Here is a 16821-nt window from a genome sequence, read left to right on the forward strand (position 1 = left end):
TCGACCATGGCGAGGCCTGTTCTGACTGGAATCTGTCCTGTTAAACCTCTGTACGGTCTTCGCCACTGTGCTGCAGCTCAGTTTCAGGGTCTTGGCAATGTAGCCTAGGCCATCTATGTGTAGAGCAACAATTCCTTTTTTCAGATCCTTTAGAGAGTTCTTTGCCATTAAGTGCCATGTTGAACTTCCAGTGACCAGTATGAGAGAGTGAGAGCGATAACACCAAATTTAACACACCTGCTCCCCATTCACACCTGAGACCTTATAACACTAACAAATTACATGGTACCAGGGAGGGAACATGGCTAATAGGGCCCAATTTGGACATTTTCACTTAGGGGTGTACTCACTTTTGTTGCCAGCGGTTTAGACATTAATGGCTGTATAAATAATGTATATCAGGTGCGCTAACCAAATTAGTGTGTGAAAATGCAAGTGAAATCATATATATCAAAACACAAGTAGTAAGGTCTATAATAAGACCAATCAATGGTGCTAATAACATATATGAAAAGTATGCAAATACAAACTGAATGAAATCAACAATTGGGCATTCATTACACCCGTGAGTGCCAAACAATGGTGACCATACGAATAATATTGTGGCAGAAAAACAGTCCCAAATAAATGCACTCAAAAAAAAAGAAGTCCAAATCCAAAATTCTTGTGATGAAACGGTTAAACTGAAAGTGTGGAAAGCACGTGAATGAGGATTCAGTGTCCCACCACCAGCTTAGCTTCTTACCAGAAGATTGGAATATAAGGGCGTATAGAAAAATAGCTCTGCTCCAGAGATCACACAGCAAAGGAAAGACCCAAAGGGGTATAGCCACTGTTGCCTCCCAGATGGAAAAGAGAGTGATGAGCCTCTTACCAGATAATTGGTTAATTGAGCTGTGGGCAAACAAACACTCCTCTCCTATGCGGGATAAGATGTGGGATGGATCTCTGGTAGGTTCTCGCCTTTCTTGTCCTCAGTATGAATGGGGAAAGAAGAGGGACCGCCAATGGTGCATTATCGTTTAAAGCATTTATTTTGAATAAAAGAAATGCAATTACATTTAAGATGACAATACAAGCTACAGTCTCCCTCGGAGTTCAGCAGATAGCGGCAGCCGCCTGTAGTGCGGACCGCCGTGTTACTGTGTGAGTGATGACGCGGCGCCTCCCCTCTGACGCGTTTCCTCCCGATTGGGCATCAACTGAGATAGGAGGTTATTCAAAATAAATGCTTTAAATGCTTTAAACGATAATGCACCATTGGCCTGACTGAGGTTGATATTTAAAAAACATAGCTGTAAGAAGCACAACATAGACTCTCACTTCCACTCCATTCCCCCTTCTATGTCCTGCTGGCGTCCTTTTTTTTGTGGGAACTAGGCCAACCCCCCTGATCAACTGGCAGTGGTGCAGACTATTCAAGGAATCCTTATTGCTAATACCCCAATTCCCAAGAAAGTTGATACGCTGTGTAAAATCTACATAAAACAGAATGCAATAATTTGCAAATCCCATAAATTTGCATTTTATTCACAATAGCAAGGATATTAAATGCTTAAACTGAGAAAATTTAACATTTTAAGAAACAAATAAGGTCATTTTGAAATTGATGGCAGCAACTCCGCTCAAAAAAGCTGGCTTCTTCTTTGCATGACAGAGCTTTACCTTGCATTTTTGGATGGCATTGCGAACTGTTCACAGACAGATATGGTTTCTTCCTTGTATTTTTGGATGGCACAGAGAACTGAGTATTCCTGAGCCTATGCAGTGATATCCATAAAAGAATACAGGACAACTATTAGTCACACACTCCACAAATCTGGCTTTTATGGAAGAGTTGCAAGAAGAAAGCCATTGTTGAAAGAAAGCCATTAGAAGTCCCCTTTGCAGTTTGCAAGAAGCCGTGTGGGGGGCACAGCAAACATGTAGTGCTCTAGCCAGATGAGACCAAAATTGAACTTTTTGGCCTAAAAGCAAAACGCTGTATGTGGCAAAAAACTAACACTGCACATCACCCTAAACAAACCATCCCCACCGTGAAACAAGCTGGTGGCAGCAGCATGTTGTGGGGATGCTTTTCTTCAGCAGGGACAGGGAAGCTGGTCAGAGTTGATGGCAAGATGAATAAAGCCAAATACAGGGCAATCTTAGAAGAAAACCTGTTAAAGTCTTCAAAAGACTTGAGACTGGGACACGGGTTTACCTTCCAACAGGACAACAACCCTAAACGTACAGCCAGAGATACAATGGAATGATTTAGATCAAAGCATATTCATGTGTTTGAATGGCCCAGCCAAAGTCCAGACCTAAATCAAATATAGAATTTGAGGCAAGATTTGGAAATTGCTGACAGGGCTTGAGCTATTTTGCAAACAAGAATGGGAAAAAATGTTACTCTCTAGATGTGCAAAGCTTGAAGAAACATACCCAGAAAGACTTAGAGCTGTAGTTGCAGCGAAAGCTGGTTCTCCAAAGTATTAACTCAGGGGAGCTGAATAAAAATGCATGCCACACTTTTAGGGCTCTTTCACACGGTCCGCCTCCGTAGGCGGATCCGTGTTGCTCAGCGGGGATCGATCCGCGATCCCCGCTGAGCCGGGCGGATGACAGCTCCGTCTCTGCTCGCAGAGCGGAGAGGGAGGTGTCTCAGCACCCGCTGCCCTCTATGGGGGATCGGATGAGAGCGGACCGCTTGTCCGCTCTCATCAGATCCGCTCCGATTACTGAACGGATGGAAAAATAGGGTTTCCATCCGTCCAGATTTCAGCACAGGATCGGATGCGGATGGCAGCGGGTGTCAGCGGAGGTGTCTCCGCTGACACCCGCTGCCCCATAGAGCTGCATGGAGGATCCGATCAGATCCGCCTAAAAAACTGACAGGCGGATCTGATCGGACCGCCCGTGTGAAAGAGCCCTTAAGATATTTATTTGTAAAACATTTTGAAAACCATTTATTATTTTTCTTCCACTTCACAATTATGTCCACTTTGTGTTGGTCTATCACATAAAATCACAATAAAATACATTTATGTTTTTGTTTACAACATGACAAAATGTGGAAAATTTCAAGGGGTATGAATACTTTTTCAAGGCACTGTATGTTATCTGTTTTCTATTGTGAATAAAATATGGGTTTATTGGTTTATAAGATTTGCAAATGATTGCATTTTGTTTTTATGTAGATTTTACACAGTGTCTTGTTTTGTAGATAGTGGGTCAATTCCAGATTACTTTTGAATTGCTGCTTCAACTTGACCTCAAATTGTTTACTGGACTATGCTTGCTTGCTTGCTACCTACCCTGAACCTGGAACTGTCTGTTGGATTATGGTTGTTTGCTACCTGCCCTGGCACCAGAACTGTTTTAGGTCTTTGCCTGCTTACTACCTGGACTGCTACCTTGAACTGTTCCAGGATTGCACTACCAGCTGTTGTCTACTGACTGACCAGCCTCGGAGGTACAGATACCTTCCTTGTGTCATTTGCACAGTCCTGGGGCTGTCTGGCCAGGAACTATAGCATCATGATCTAAGGCTGGCCATACACTATACAATTTTCCTATTCAATTTTCTTTAGATTTACCTTCAACTATGTAGTACAAGGACCTGCCTGACTGCGTACAAATTGAAAGTGTCTAGGATTGACCTTATATTATATGGTTTTGGTAAATCTAAAGGAAAGTTGAACAAGAAAATTGTATAGTGTATGGCCAGCCTTAGACAGACAATGGTAGGCCTGCTTGCAGAAGAAACAACAGCCATCTATAATTTCTCACCTAGGCATTGGGCTGTGCATTACACTAACTAATGGCAATTTTTTTTTATATTTTTGTATAGAGCGAAAAGGGGTTAGAACACCTGTCAGTTTTTAAATGCTGTCTATGTCCCTGTAAGGTAGATTCAATCCTTTATTGAGTTGTCACCAGAGCAGGAATAGAGGGGAAATATTCCAATGGGGACACTGGCTCTGGTGATCCTAGGGACAACCAGGCATTCCCTCATTTTGGAGGTATTTTCTTTCACTGTTTTGGCTGTGGGACAGGAAGTGAAATGAAATTGCCCCAATGCGACACAGATGTCAATAACTGATAGGGGTTTATAACCCTCCCTTACTCCATCCAAAGTGCAAAAAAAAGTTTTGCCTTTAGTTCTACTTTAATGATTATTTTTTCACAATAAAATATTAATGTTTTCTTTGTATCTGCCTAATCTCAAACATTACCAGCACATGAACTTAATGAAAATTTGCCACATAGGAGATAAAACAATTTTTAAAGTCACTTATACATGTTAAATTTATTCTCATATTAGACTGTATTGGGAAGAGTTTCCTTTTATTATGTCATTTTTCCTAAAAGTGAAGCTGCTGCATGTTGATGCGCTTTTTTTGTGAGTTATTGACATATTCTTGTTAAAGCATTATTTGACAAAAATGCATCAATATGTGCTTTCATTTTAATGTTGGTTTCTTTTTGGATAATGTAAATTACCAATTCAAACATTGTACGTCACCCCCAGGTTTATACTTCGTTCATGTATACTACACAATGGTTACACAATCTCTCTCATCTGTGTCGGCTTGTGCCATGCAATGCTTGAGTTCTGTGTCTGCCTTGCTCTGGCACCGTTTGTTGCATGGATACTTAAAAAAACACAATAGGCCCCAAGGTCTGAGCTACATACGTGACGTAATCTTTCCAGTTAAAGGCTTTGCCTGTATGTGGGTACCATGGCTATGATAACTACAAATATAAATGTAGGTATTATCACTTTCATGCAGCCATGCAGGCTGGAAGTATTAGATCTATGAGTTCCTGTGATCAAATATTGTTTCCAAAGTGCAAGTAACAGACCATCACTGATATCCAAGGACATCAAAAGTAATTTATATAGTAATGTCATTTGTTTATAAGGTCTACTACGTAGATATGATGAGCTAACCAATGCAGTACAAGTATTTACTGGTTGTGAACCATAGTGAATATCCTGTTGGAACTGGAAATTATGTTCTTATTTCTTAATGTTAAAGCAGAACTTCACTTAAAAGTGAAAATTCTGCTCATCCTCCTCTTCCCCTTCTCTACCCCTTGTGGAAGTTTATAGCTTTTTTTCAGGGGCAGGTACCTTTTTCTAAAAGGTACTGGCTCCTATTTCCGAAATTCTCACCCAGACCTCCTATTATAGCCTAGACTTAGAATGAATTTGTTTACATGTGTTTAAGTGTTCTGAGGAGCGCCATTTAAAACAGAATTAATAAAGAGGAACTTTAATCACATTAAAATATGTTGTGCTGTTTTAAAGCCTGCTACCCACTTTGCATGCGTGAGATGCCTTCCACTTTCACATTGGTCTTGCAGCCTTCTGGGATATGTGATGTGTCCCAGGGAGTTGTGGGATGAGGGCACGGAGGGGCGAATTTCTGCAAAATCCCTTGTAATAGAAATAAGCTGGACAGGTCCTCTTTAATGTGAGATCTGGGGTCAAAAAGACCTCAGAAATCATTTACAATAAAAAGAAGAAAAAAAATGGCATTTTTTTTATATCATGAAAAAAATGGGCCCTTTAAGGCCGTTGGGAGGAAGCGATGTATGACGTCACTCTGGTCCTCCAAGGCCATAGAGTCGAGTGGGGGCTAGCTTGCCCTCACTCGACTTCCTGCCTAGGAGGGGATAGGACCGGATCATTTTCCCTGCTACCGTAGGCTCCGGCAAGCAGGGAAAGAGACTGGGAAACGGCAGGGTGGGTACCTCTCCCCCCGCCCATAAAAGTGATTTCACAGTGAATCTGCCGCTGGGACCACTTTTATGTGAAAGAGGACCGCCTGCCCTCTTTATCTGCCTCACTATCTGCTGCCATAACCCCGGTATTTAACGTCAAAATAGCAATGTAAAACTGGGGTGGGCGGTCTGTAAGTGATAAAGCTAGCCCCCCAGAGACAGGAAGTGCTAATATATACTAATACAGTACATCACACTGAGATATTAGCAGCTAACAGTAAAGAGCAGAAGATCCCTACACTAATTTTGTTGATTCATGATCACAAATGGAAGGTTTTAGGGAATATTTGTTTATTTGTAACATTCATTCAACTTCATACAGTATTTAACGATGTAGAGTTCTCCTTTAAACTTGCTCGGTATGTTTGCTTGACAGAGATTTGTTTTTTAGCCTGCAGTCTAATGCCGCTATGCTATGACTGCTCTGATGCAAAGTAGTAGCTGATGAGAGCCAGTGCCTTTCCTTACTGATATTTCTATCTGGAGTATTAGTCCTTTTGTGGGAATCCTAAAGATATACAGTGGCGAAAATAATTATTTGATCCCCTGCATAGTTTGTAAGTTTGCCCACTTACAAAGAAATTAAGGGTCTGCCATTTTTATTATAGATATCTTTTAAAATGATAGTCAGAATTGCAACCAAAAATCCATCAAAAACACAAATGTTATAAATTGAGCTGCAGTTCAGTAAGTAAAATAAAGATTTGATCCCAAAGCAAAACATGACTTACAACTTGGTGGAGAAACCCTTGTTGGCAAGCACAGAGGTGAGATGTTTCTTGTAGCTGGTTACCAGGTCCGCACACATCTCATGAAGTTTCAGTTCTCTTTATACATTTTCTATAGGATTAAGGTCTGGAGACTAGCTATGCCACTCCATGACCTTAATGTGCTTCTTCTTCAGCCAGTTCTTTGTTGCCTTGCTGGTATGTTTTGGGTCATTGTCATGCTGGAAGACCCATCTTTAGTCTTAAGGCTGAGGGAAGAAGGTTCTTATCCAAGATTTACAATACATGGCCCTGTCTATTGTCCCCTTAATGGGGCAAAGTCAGCCTGTACCTTTAGCAGAGAAACAGCCACAAAGCATAATGTTTCCACCTCTGTGCTTGACTGTAGGGATGGTGTTTTTAGGGTCATAGTCAGTATTTTTCTTCCTCCAAATATGCTGAGTCAAGTTAATTCCAAAGCGCTCAATTTTGGTCTCATCTGACCACAGCACTTTCGCCCAATACTTCTCTGAATCATTTAGATGTTCATTGGCAAATTTCAGATGGGTCTGTACACATGCCTTCTTGAGGAGGGGGACCTTGTGGGCGCTGCTGGATTTCAATCCATGGTGGCGTATTGTGTTACCAATGGTTTGTTTGGTGACTGTGGTCCCAACTGCCTACTGCCTTAGGATCATTCACAAGCTCCTAACGTGTAGTTCTGAGCTGTTCCCTCACTTTTCTCATGATCATCCTTACCCCATGGGCAAAATCTTGCATGGAGATCGGGACAGAGGGCGATTGATTGTTATTTTGTATTTCTTACATTTGTGAATAATCTCTCTAACAGTTGTTTCCTTCTCACAAAGCTTATTGCTGATGGGCTTGTAGGCCATTCCAACCTTCTGCGGGTGAAAGATCTTGTCCCTGATGTGCTTTGACAGCTCTTTGGTCTTGCCCATGAGGGTGAGGTTTGAATGGAAGAAAGAGATTTTGTGGACAGGTTATTTTATACACATAACGAGTTGTTGTTAGGAGCACCTTCTTAACCACTTGCTCACCAGACCATAGCCGAATGACGGCAACAGCGAGGTCGGCTTGTTCTGGGAGGTCGTACAATGGCGTTCTCCCAGAATCACGCTTCCCGCACGGCCCTGGGGCACGCACATGAAAGTGTCCATGCTCGCCAGGTTCACCAGACCCTGCGCATCATGGATCGTGGTAGAGGGCCAATGACAGCGACCCTATACCACGGGACGGAGCGATCAGTGGTCAACAAACCCGTGCATGTCCGGTTTAGCTCTCTCCTCTCCTCGCACGCTGTGGCATCCCTGCCTCTTCCGTGCCTTATTCATGCCTCATTCATGCCCATCTGTGCCTCATTCATGCCCATCTGTGCCTCCTCCATGCCTCATTCATGCCCAACTGTGCCTCATTCATGCTCATCTGTGCCTCACCCCTGCCTCATTCATTCCCATCTGTGCCTCCTCCGGGCCTCATTCATGCCCATGCTTGCCACATCCATACCTCATCTGTGCCCACCCATGTCTCATCTGTGCCCATCCATGCCCCATCAGTGCTCATCTGTGCCTCATCCATGCCACATCAGTGCTCATCCGTGCCACATCAGTGCTTATTTGTGCCACATTAGTGCACATCCGTGCCACATCCATGCTCATCCGTGCCACATCTATGCCACATCAGTACTCATTCGTGCCACATCCATTCAACATCAGTGCTCATCCGTGCCACACCCATGCCACATCAGTGCTCATCAGTGCCACATTCATGCCACATCAGTGCTTATCTGTGCCATATTCATGCCACATCAGTGCTCATCTGTACCACATCCTCGCCACATTAGTGCTCACTAGTGCCACATCAGTGCTCATCCATGCCACATCAGTGCCACTACAGTGCTTATCAGTGCCCTATAGTGCCTCACAAAAGTATAATGGGTAGTTAGGAATTTAGATTTGTTATTTTTTTGCCCCTAGAGCACCTGACGGTTCTCCCTGGATGTTGGGCCTCTGTATGTGGCTAGGCTGCGTAAAAGTCTTACATATGTGATATCGTCATACTCAGGAGGAGTAGCAGAATGTATTTTGGGGTGTAATTGTTGCTATGTAAATGCTATGTGTTAGAAATATCTTATAAATGGACAACTTTGTTTAAAAAAAAAATGTTTTTTCATTTTCTTTCCACATTTTCCAAAAACTTGTGGAAAAAAATGACACATTCAAAAGACTCATTATGCCTCCTAGATTATGTGTTGGGGTGTTTGCTTTCCAAAATGGGGTCATTTCGTGGGCTTTCCCATTTTCCTGGTGCTCAAGGACCTTCAAAAGTGTGATAGGTTGTCAGGAAATGATATGTGTAATTTATGCTCCTAGAACACCTGGAGGTGCTACTTGGATGTTGGGCCTCTGTATGTGGCCAGTCTGTGAAGAAGTCTCACACGTAGTATCACTATACTCAGAAGGAGTAGCAGAATGTATTTTGGGGTGTAGCTGCAAGTATGCCTATACAGTGTGTGAGAAATAACTTGGTAATATGACAATTTTGTGAAAAAAAATCTTAATTTTTGCAAAGAATTGTGGGAAAAAATTACAATGTCAAAAAACCCACCATGCCTACTTTCCAAAAAGGGGTCATTTGGGGGTATTTGTACTTTCCTGGCTTGTTAGGGTCTCAAGAAATGAGAAAGGGCCATCAGTACATCAGGTGTGATCAATTTTCAATAATTAGCACCATAGCTTGTAGACTCTAAAACCTTCACAAAGACCAAATAGTATATACTTATTTGGGTTATTTTTTACCAAAGATATGTAGCGGTATAACTTTTGGCCAACATTTATGAAGAAAAATTACTAATTTGCAAAATTGTAGAACGAAACGAAAAAATGCATTTTTTTTACATTTTGGTGTTTTTTCATTTATATTTCAAAAAATAAAAAAAACCCAGTGATGAATAAATACCACCAAAAGAAAGCTCTATTTGTGTAAAAGGAGGACAAAAATGTCATGTGGGTACAGTGTTGCATGACTGAGTATTTGTCATTCAAAATGTGAGAGCACTGAAAGCTGAAAATTGGCCTGGTTAGGAAGGGGGTATAAGTGTCCAATGGGTAAGTGGTTAAATTGACAGGACCAATCTGAAGTACCATACAGCATATACTGTAGCCAGTCTGGGAGCCAAAATGATTTTTGGTTGGTAGGGGATCAAATACTTATTTTACTCACTGAACTGCAACTTAATTTATAACATTTTTATTATGTGTTTTTTTCTGGATTTTTAGTTGATATTCTCTCCATCATTTAAAATATACCAATAATGACAATTATTGGCCCTTCTTTTTTTTTGTAAGTCAGCAAACTTACAAAATCTGCAGGGAATCAAATAATTATTTTGGCCACTTTACACCCTTTGCCTCCTTGCATTTCCTTCTGTCAATTTGCTGCAAAATCATTTGCTTACTGTCCTGAGCCATGAGTTTGTCACATCATCCCTATGGCCAGCCATTGCAAAGAAAGTAGGGGCATCTGTTCTATAAGATTTTCTTTCAGGTGTATGGGAAGCTGACCAATGGTCTCTTTGCCATTTATTCCCTCCAGATTTGCATGCATTCCCTAAACTGGACCAGTGCTGCTCGTACCTTGGCAGGCAAAACCTTAAGGCTCCATGCACACAGGGCATCATAAAAACGTGCTCCAAAGCTGTTTACTTGACGCCGGGAAACAGCAGCTGTAAAAACGTGCTTTCAGTAGTTTTTTCCACTAGCGTTATTGCACGTTTGGCCACAGTAGCTGTTAGCAGCGTTTTTTCTGCCTCCATTCAAAATCAATGGTTCCCTATGGGAGCCTATTGATTTGAATGTAAGTTGCACCGCTTGCGGCGACCTGCACTGTGAGAAGAGCCGGATGAAGATTTTTAATAAACTTTCCAAAACGTCTCCTGTCGTTATTTCCATACACTGCCTTTTACCCCCACAACCATCGGCCAGGGTTGTGGGGATGAGGCCCTTGTCCTCATCAACATGGGGGCAAGGTGCTTTGAGGTGGGGGGTGCAGAGCCCCCCCTGCCCCAAAGCACCCACACCCCCCATGTTGAGGGCGTGTGGCCTGGTATGATGCAGGGGGGGTGGGGCCGCTCGCTCGTCCCCTCCCCTTTCCTGGCATGCCGGGCTGCATGCTCAGATAAGGGTCTGGTATGGATTTTGGGGGGGCCCCACGCCGTTTTTTCGGCGTGGGGCTACCCTCAAATTCCATACCAGACCCGAAGGGCCTGGTTTGGAACCTGGGGGGGAACCCCACCGTTTTTTTCCCCATTTTGGCGTGGAGTTCCCCCTCAAGATTCTCACAGTGCAGGTCGCGCCGCAAGTCGGATCACCCTGATCCGACCTGCGGTGCGACTTCCATTCAAATCAATAGGCTCCCATAGGGAACCATTGATTTTGAATGGAAGAAAAAAAAACGTATAACGTGGCTTAATGCACGTTAAGCAACGTTATTCAGCCTTTAGCAGCGTCAGACGTTTTTATAGCTTGACGCTGCAGCTCCAGAACGCACAGTTCCTGGGTTTTTTTTGGAGCTGTAAAACGCCTATGCCACTTGGAGCTCCTAAAAGCTCTATGTGTGCATGAGGCCATAGAATGGATGGGCGTTCTGCAGCTGCAAAAAAAAACGTCTGACGCTGCTAACAGCAGCTCCAAAAACGTCCAGTGTGCATGAGGCCTAAATGAATCCTGTCTTGTTCAAGAATCCAGTGATAAATATGACAAAGACCAACAGGTTGTCATGTTCATTAAGCACGTGGTTCGGCTACCTCCAAAGTATTGTTTCCACTTACCTTGTGCAGGAGACACTTTCTCTGGCAAAGTCTAGTTTTCCTTCTAGAACCAGACAACAAGTCTCTAAGCTGTCTCAGGCCAATCAACTGTCAACTTTCTCTGGCAAAAATATGCAAAAGGGATGTTTTGCCCTTATTAGGGAGGAAGGTCCCTAGTGTATGAAGTTACCATGTGGCCCTTATGAGATTAGCCAGACACATGACTTACATTAGAAGATGCTGTGTTCTACAAGGAAGTCTCTCACCGCATTGATCTTGATATTAGAAGGGGAAACTTAAACTGATTGCAAAGGTCTGTAATTGTGGTTAGTAAGGCTTCCTGCCTCAAAATAATTGTCTGTTAAGTTAAAGTGATACTAAAGTCTAGTTTTTTTTTTTTTTTTTAATTAAAATTAAACATATTATACCTACCTGCTCTGTGCAGTGGTTTTGCACAGAGCAGCCCAGATCCTCCGCTTCTCTGGTCCCTTTTCGGTGCTCCTGGCCCCTCCCTCCTGTTGAATGCTCCCACAGCAAGCAGCTTGCTATGGGGCACCTGAATCCAAGACGCAGCTCCCTGTGTCCATTCAGACATGAAGCCGTGGCCTGCCCCATTTTTCTCCTCATTGGCTCGCTGACTTTGATTGACAGCAGTGGGAGCCAATGGCGCCGCGCTGCTGTCTCAGCCTATAAGGAAGTGAGTCTGAGGTGACCAAATCTATCATGCAACATCGTTGGATCTAGATGGGGCTCAGGTAAGTATTAGGGGGGCTGGGGGGGGGGGGGGCTGCTACACACAGATGTTTTTTGACTTAATGCATAAAATGCATAAAATGCATTAACATAAAAACCTTCTACCTTTACAACCACTTTAAAGAAGACCAAAGTGTAAGAGTTTGTTTCCACTCTCATTTCAGAGAGGTTGCTCCTGATTTTCCAGCTGGAAAGTGAGAACATCCTCATCTAAGAATTCAGAAAAATCCTTATTCAGGAAGCTAGGATGCTTCCTGATATTTTGGGTTTGGTGCCACCCATATATGCTCTATGGGTGCTTTGTTGCTCCTCTTTTGACATACAGTACAAATTATTATTTTTTTCATTTTGTATTTTTAATAAATTTGCAAAGATTTTACACAAATGTATTTCACGTTGTCCTTATGCAGTGTTGTTTATAGAATTTTGGGGAAAATAAAGAATTTAATCCATTTTGGAATAAGGCTGTAACATAACAAAATGTGGAAAAAGTAAAGCGCTGTGAATACTATCCGAATTTGTTGTAAAATCCACAGAATACATAGCACACCAGATCAATGAGCCTAATTACATTATCGTTTGCAAAAGAAACTGTATACAGGAGTTTAATTAATATAGCTAAGGAACTGCCAACATAAACAGTGCGCTAATCCACCTCTAGCAACTTATAGCTGACAGTGATTTAATTAACATGAACAAATTAACAACCAGCCACTTAAACCAGCCTAGGTGACCCAACCCTGGATAAAAAGTATATTACACAGTAATTATAAGCATAAACACATACAGTATCCCACAATGGTCCCATTAAAAGGTAGAGTGGTCACAATATTAATCTCATCCCCGAGAGATGATCAAACAGACAGAAACAATAGGTCACTCAATTAAGAATGGGAATGCACACCTAGGCAGCAAACAATGGGACAAAGACACTTAACACATAACACCTTAAACAGATCATATCAGGAGACCAAAGGATCAGGTTGATTTGAGTTGATAATATTAAGATCTGCTCTGAGTATCACAATCTAAAGCAGTCATTGCTGGCACTAAATATATATCCCAGAGTCTCCAGAGTCTGTGTGTTTTACTGAGACATGGACTTGAATCAGAAACAAGACCCCTCCAAGGGTCCCTCAGGCACACACCTCCTAAAGAGTAGTGTTCCCTTAAAAGCCAGGGCCCATAGTTTGTAGGCTACCCTGCAGTCCCCTCCAAAAGCCCCCTGTCCTGGTTGGGTCTGCCACAGTAGAAAAAAAACATTTGTGCTTGGGAGTATTTGTGCTGGAAAGGGTGATGGGGGGGAGGGGGGTTGAGGTTTGAGTAGGAGGGGGATTGGGGGAAACTTTTGCACCTATTTGTGCTAAGAGGGGGTGAGGAATTTGGTCTAAGAGGGTGGATTGGGGAGGAATTGTGTTAGGGGGGGATTGGGAAGGGACATGATTTGTGCTGGGAATGGCAAATTGCAGGGGGTTCTGTTGGAAGGGGGAATTGTTCATGTGAAGGGGAGAGGATTTGTTGGGGGGGGGGTTTATTTGTGCTAGGAAGGAGGATTTGTGCTAGGAGTGGGAATTGGCAGTAGAATTTATGGGGTTGGGGAATTTGGGCTAAGAGGGAGGACTGGGGGAGAATTTGTAATAGTAGGGGGGATTGGGGGAGATTTGTGCTGGGAGGAGAGTTTGGGTAGGGAGGGAGGATTTGTGCTGAGAAGGGTAATTTGGAGGATGTTGTGCTAGGAGGATTGGCAGGATTTAGGTGTATTTATGCTAGGAGGGGGTGATTTGGTGGAGAGGATTTGTGCTAGGAGGGGTGATTTTTTTGGGTAAGGGAGATGTTTGCTAGGAGGTGGGAATTGGGGGCATTGGAGGTAGGATTGGGGGGGGGGGCAAAGATTTGTGCTGGGAGGGGGATTTGAAATAGGAGGAGGGGGAATTTTTGCATTTTTGATTGAAGAGAATTTTGTCTTGCAATAATTTGTCATTTTAGCCTTGGGTACAAGATCACCTTGTCCCAGCACTGCCCGCACTGCACAGGAAACGCAACAGATCTCCTTCTCCTGACACAGCTCATAGCTGGGATTGGATTCCCTGACAGATATATCCTCAATCTGCAGAGTATATAGCTGGCTGCTATGTTGCATTTCTGATCTGTGAAACCCCCAGATCAGAATGGTAGCTAAGCTGCAGAGGCCAGCTACGCACTGTGCAGATTGAGGCTGTGTCTGTAAGGGAATCCTATCCCAGCTATGTGCTTGTATAGGGAGGAAGAGATTGGCTGAGTGCCCTGGCTGTGTGCAGTGCGAGGATGGGTGGAGGAGCTCTGCTAAGTGCTCTGCCAGCAATAACCCCTGCTTTCTGCCCTGTCAGCAGTGACCCCTGCCCTCTTCTCTGCTGACCACTGTCTTTTGCCCTGCTGACCCCTGTACACTGCCCTACTAACCCCTGTCCTCTCCCCTGCTGACCCCCTGTATCCTGCCCTGCTTACCCTGTCCTCTATCCTACTGACCTCTATACATGTCCCTTCTGACCACTGTCCTCTGCCCTGCTGACCCCCTTTCCTCTATCCTACTGCCCCTGTTTTCTGCCCTGATAACCCCTGTTCTCCATCCTGTTGACCACTGTAATCTGCTCCATTGACCCCTATCCTCCACCTTACTGACCCCTGTACACTGCCCTACTGACTCTTGTACACTCCCCTGCTAACCTCCCATCCTCTGCCCTGCTGACCCCTATCCTTTGCCTTATTTACTGCCTATACATTGCCATAGTATCTCTTGTACACTCACCTGCTAACCTCTGATCCTCTGCCCTGTTGACCCCCTGTACATTGCCCTGCTGCCCCCTGTCCTCTGCCCTGCCAACCCTTGTAAACTGCTTAGATAACTCACTTTACACTGCCCTACAAACTAATGGCCTCTGTACTCTGCTCTACAAACTGCTGATCCCTCTGCCCTGCTGACCCCCTGTGCACTGCCCCACTGACTCCTATAAAATGCCTTGCTGACCTTACATCCTCTGCCCCCATGACGCTTTTTACTGCACCCCCACATCAGACAGTCTAGATCCTGCCCTGCTTGGATTAAGGAGGGGGGGGGGGCTCTCAGGAGGCAATAAAACATGGCTTAACCACTTGTTTTTACCACCACTCACCGCAAGCATAAATTAACCTATTAGGGCGAGCTGCAGTTGTTTTGGTGTGCCCTAATATCCTTGTTATAAACACGCATACCTCCCAACATTTTGTGATGGGAATGAGGGACACCTATCAGCAAAAGTATGTAGGCATAGGACATACCCCCCACGCTCGAGTAAAGGAGATTTATACAAAAAAATAAAAATTAGTTAACTACTTCCCGTCCGTGCTATAGCCGAAAGACAGCTACAGCGTGGACCTTAATTGCCGTGGGGGCGTCCATGTACATCCTTCCGTGCATGAGCTGCCTGTGTGCTCCCTCCGGTCCCGGCCCCTTACCACATGATCAGCTGTCAGCTAATGACAGCTGATCACGTGATGTAAACAGCAGCCAGAGATCTTTTTTTTTTTTTTTCTCCTCGCGCTGTCAGCGTGAGGAGAAAAAAAAGCTGATCGCTGGCTGCTGTTAGAGGGACATCGGTCCCGAAGAGGAGAGGATATTCTGTGCCTCAGTGCCACCTACCAGTGCCCACCAGTATCCACCAGCGCTACCTACCAGTGCAGTTCAGTGTCACCTGCCAGTGACCACCAGTGCCACCTATCAGTGCCCATCAGTGCCACCTATCAATGCCCACCAGTGCCACCTGTCAGTGCCCCATCATCAGTGCTGAATCAGTGTCACCTACCAGTGCCTATCATTGTCACCCATCAGTGCTATCTGTAAGTGCCCATCAGTGACCCCTATTAGTGCCCATCAGTGACCATGAGTGCCACCTATCAGTGCCACCTATTAGTGCCCTTCAGTGCCACCTACCAGTGCCCTTCAGTGCCTCCCATCAGTGCCCATCGGTGCCACCTATCAGTGCCCACCAGTACCACCTTATCAGTGCAGTCTATCAATGCCCATCAGGGCTCATCAGTGCTGCCCCATCAGCGCACATCAATGAAGGAGAAAAATTACCTGTTTGCATAACAAACTATAAAAACTTTTATTTTTTTCGAACATTTTGTTTGTTCAGTTGAAAATAAAAACCCCAGTAGTAATTAAATACCACCAAAAGAAAGCTCTATTTGTTTGAAAAAAAATGATACAAATTTCATTTGGGTACAGTGTTGCATGACCGCGCAATTCTCATTCAAAATGCGACAGCGCTGAAAGCTGAGAATTGGTCTGGGCAGGAAGGGGGTTTTAAGTGCCCAGTAGGCAAGTGGTTAAACCCCCCATGTACTTTTTTTTCAACTGCTGCTATTCTTTTTACTGGTTTTGAAATTTACAAATGCAGCCATTTAGAAATTGGATGAAAAGTTTACCACTGGAAAACACTTTTATAGAGATAGATAGTGCTTTTTATATACAACTATACAGATCAGACCAAAATGAGGGACAGATGAGGAGGAAAGAGGGACAGAGGGACAGTCCCTCGAAATCAGGGACAGTTGGGAGCTATGTGAACACATTTCATTTTGTAATACCAGTTCGAACCACTAGATGACAGTAAAAGACAGGGTTTTAACATACCTAATAGAAAAGTAAAGTAGAACGTAATGAACGCGAAAGAATTTATTGCAATACCAGATATAGTCACTAGATGGCAGCGGCAGGTAGGGCGTGAAAAGACCAAATAG

The 16821-nt window shown here is 43.8% G+C and overlaps 1 protein-coding gene across 1 annotated transcript in view; it reads left to right on the forward strand.

Moving 5' to 3' along the window:
* The window catches only part of TMEM14A (transmembrane protein 14A), a 1080999-nt gene that overhangs the window by 1047774 nt on the left and 16404 nt on the right, over positions 1-16821 (forward strand). The window lies entirely within an intron of this gene.

Source organism: Pelophylax lessonae (assembly GCF_965119305.1).
Source record: "Pelophylax lessonae genome assembly, chromosome: 3".
Classification (NCBI taxonomy): Eukaryota; Metazoa; Chordata; class Amphibia; order Anura; family Ranidae; genus Pelophylax; species Pelophylax lessonae.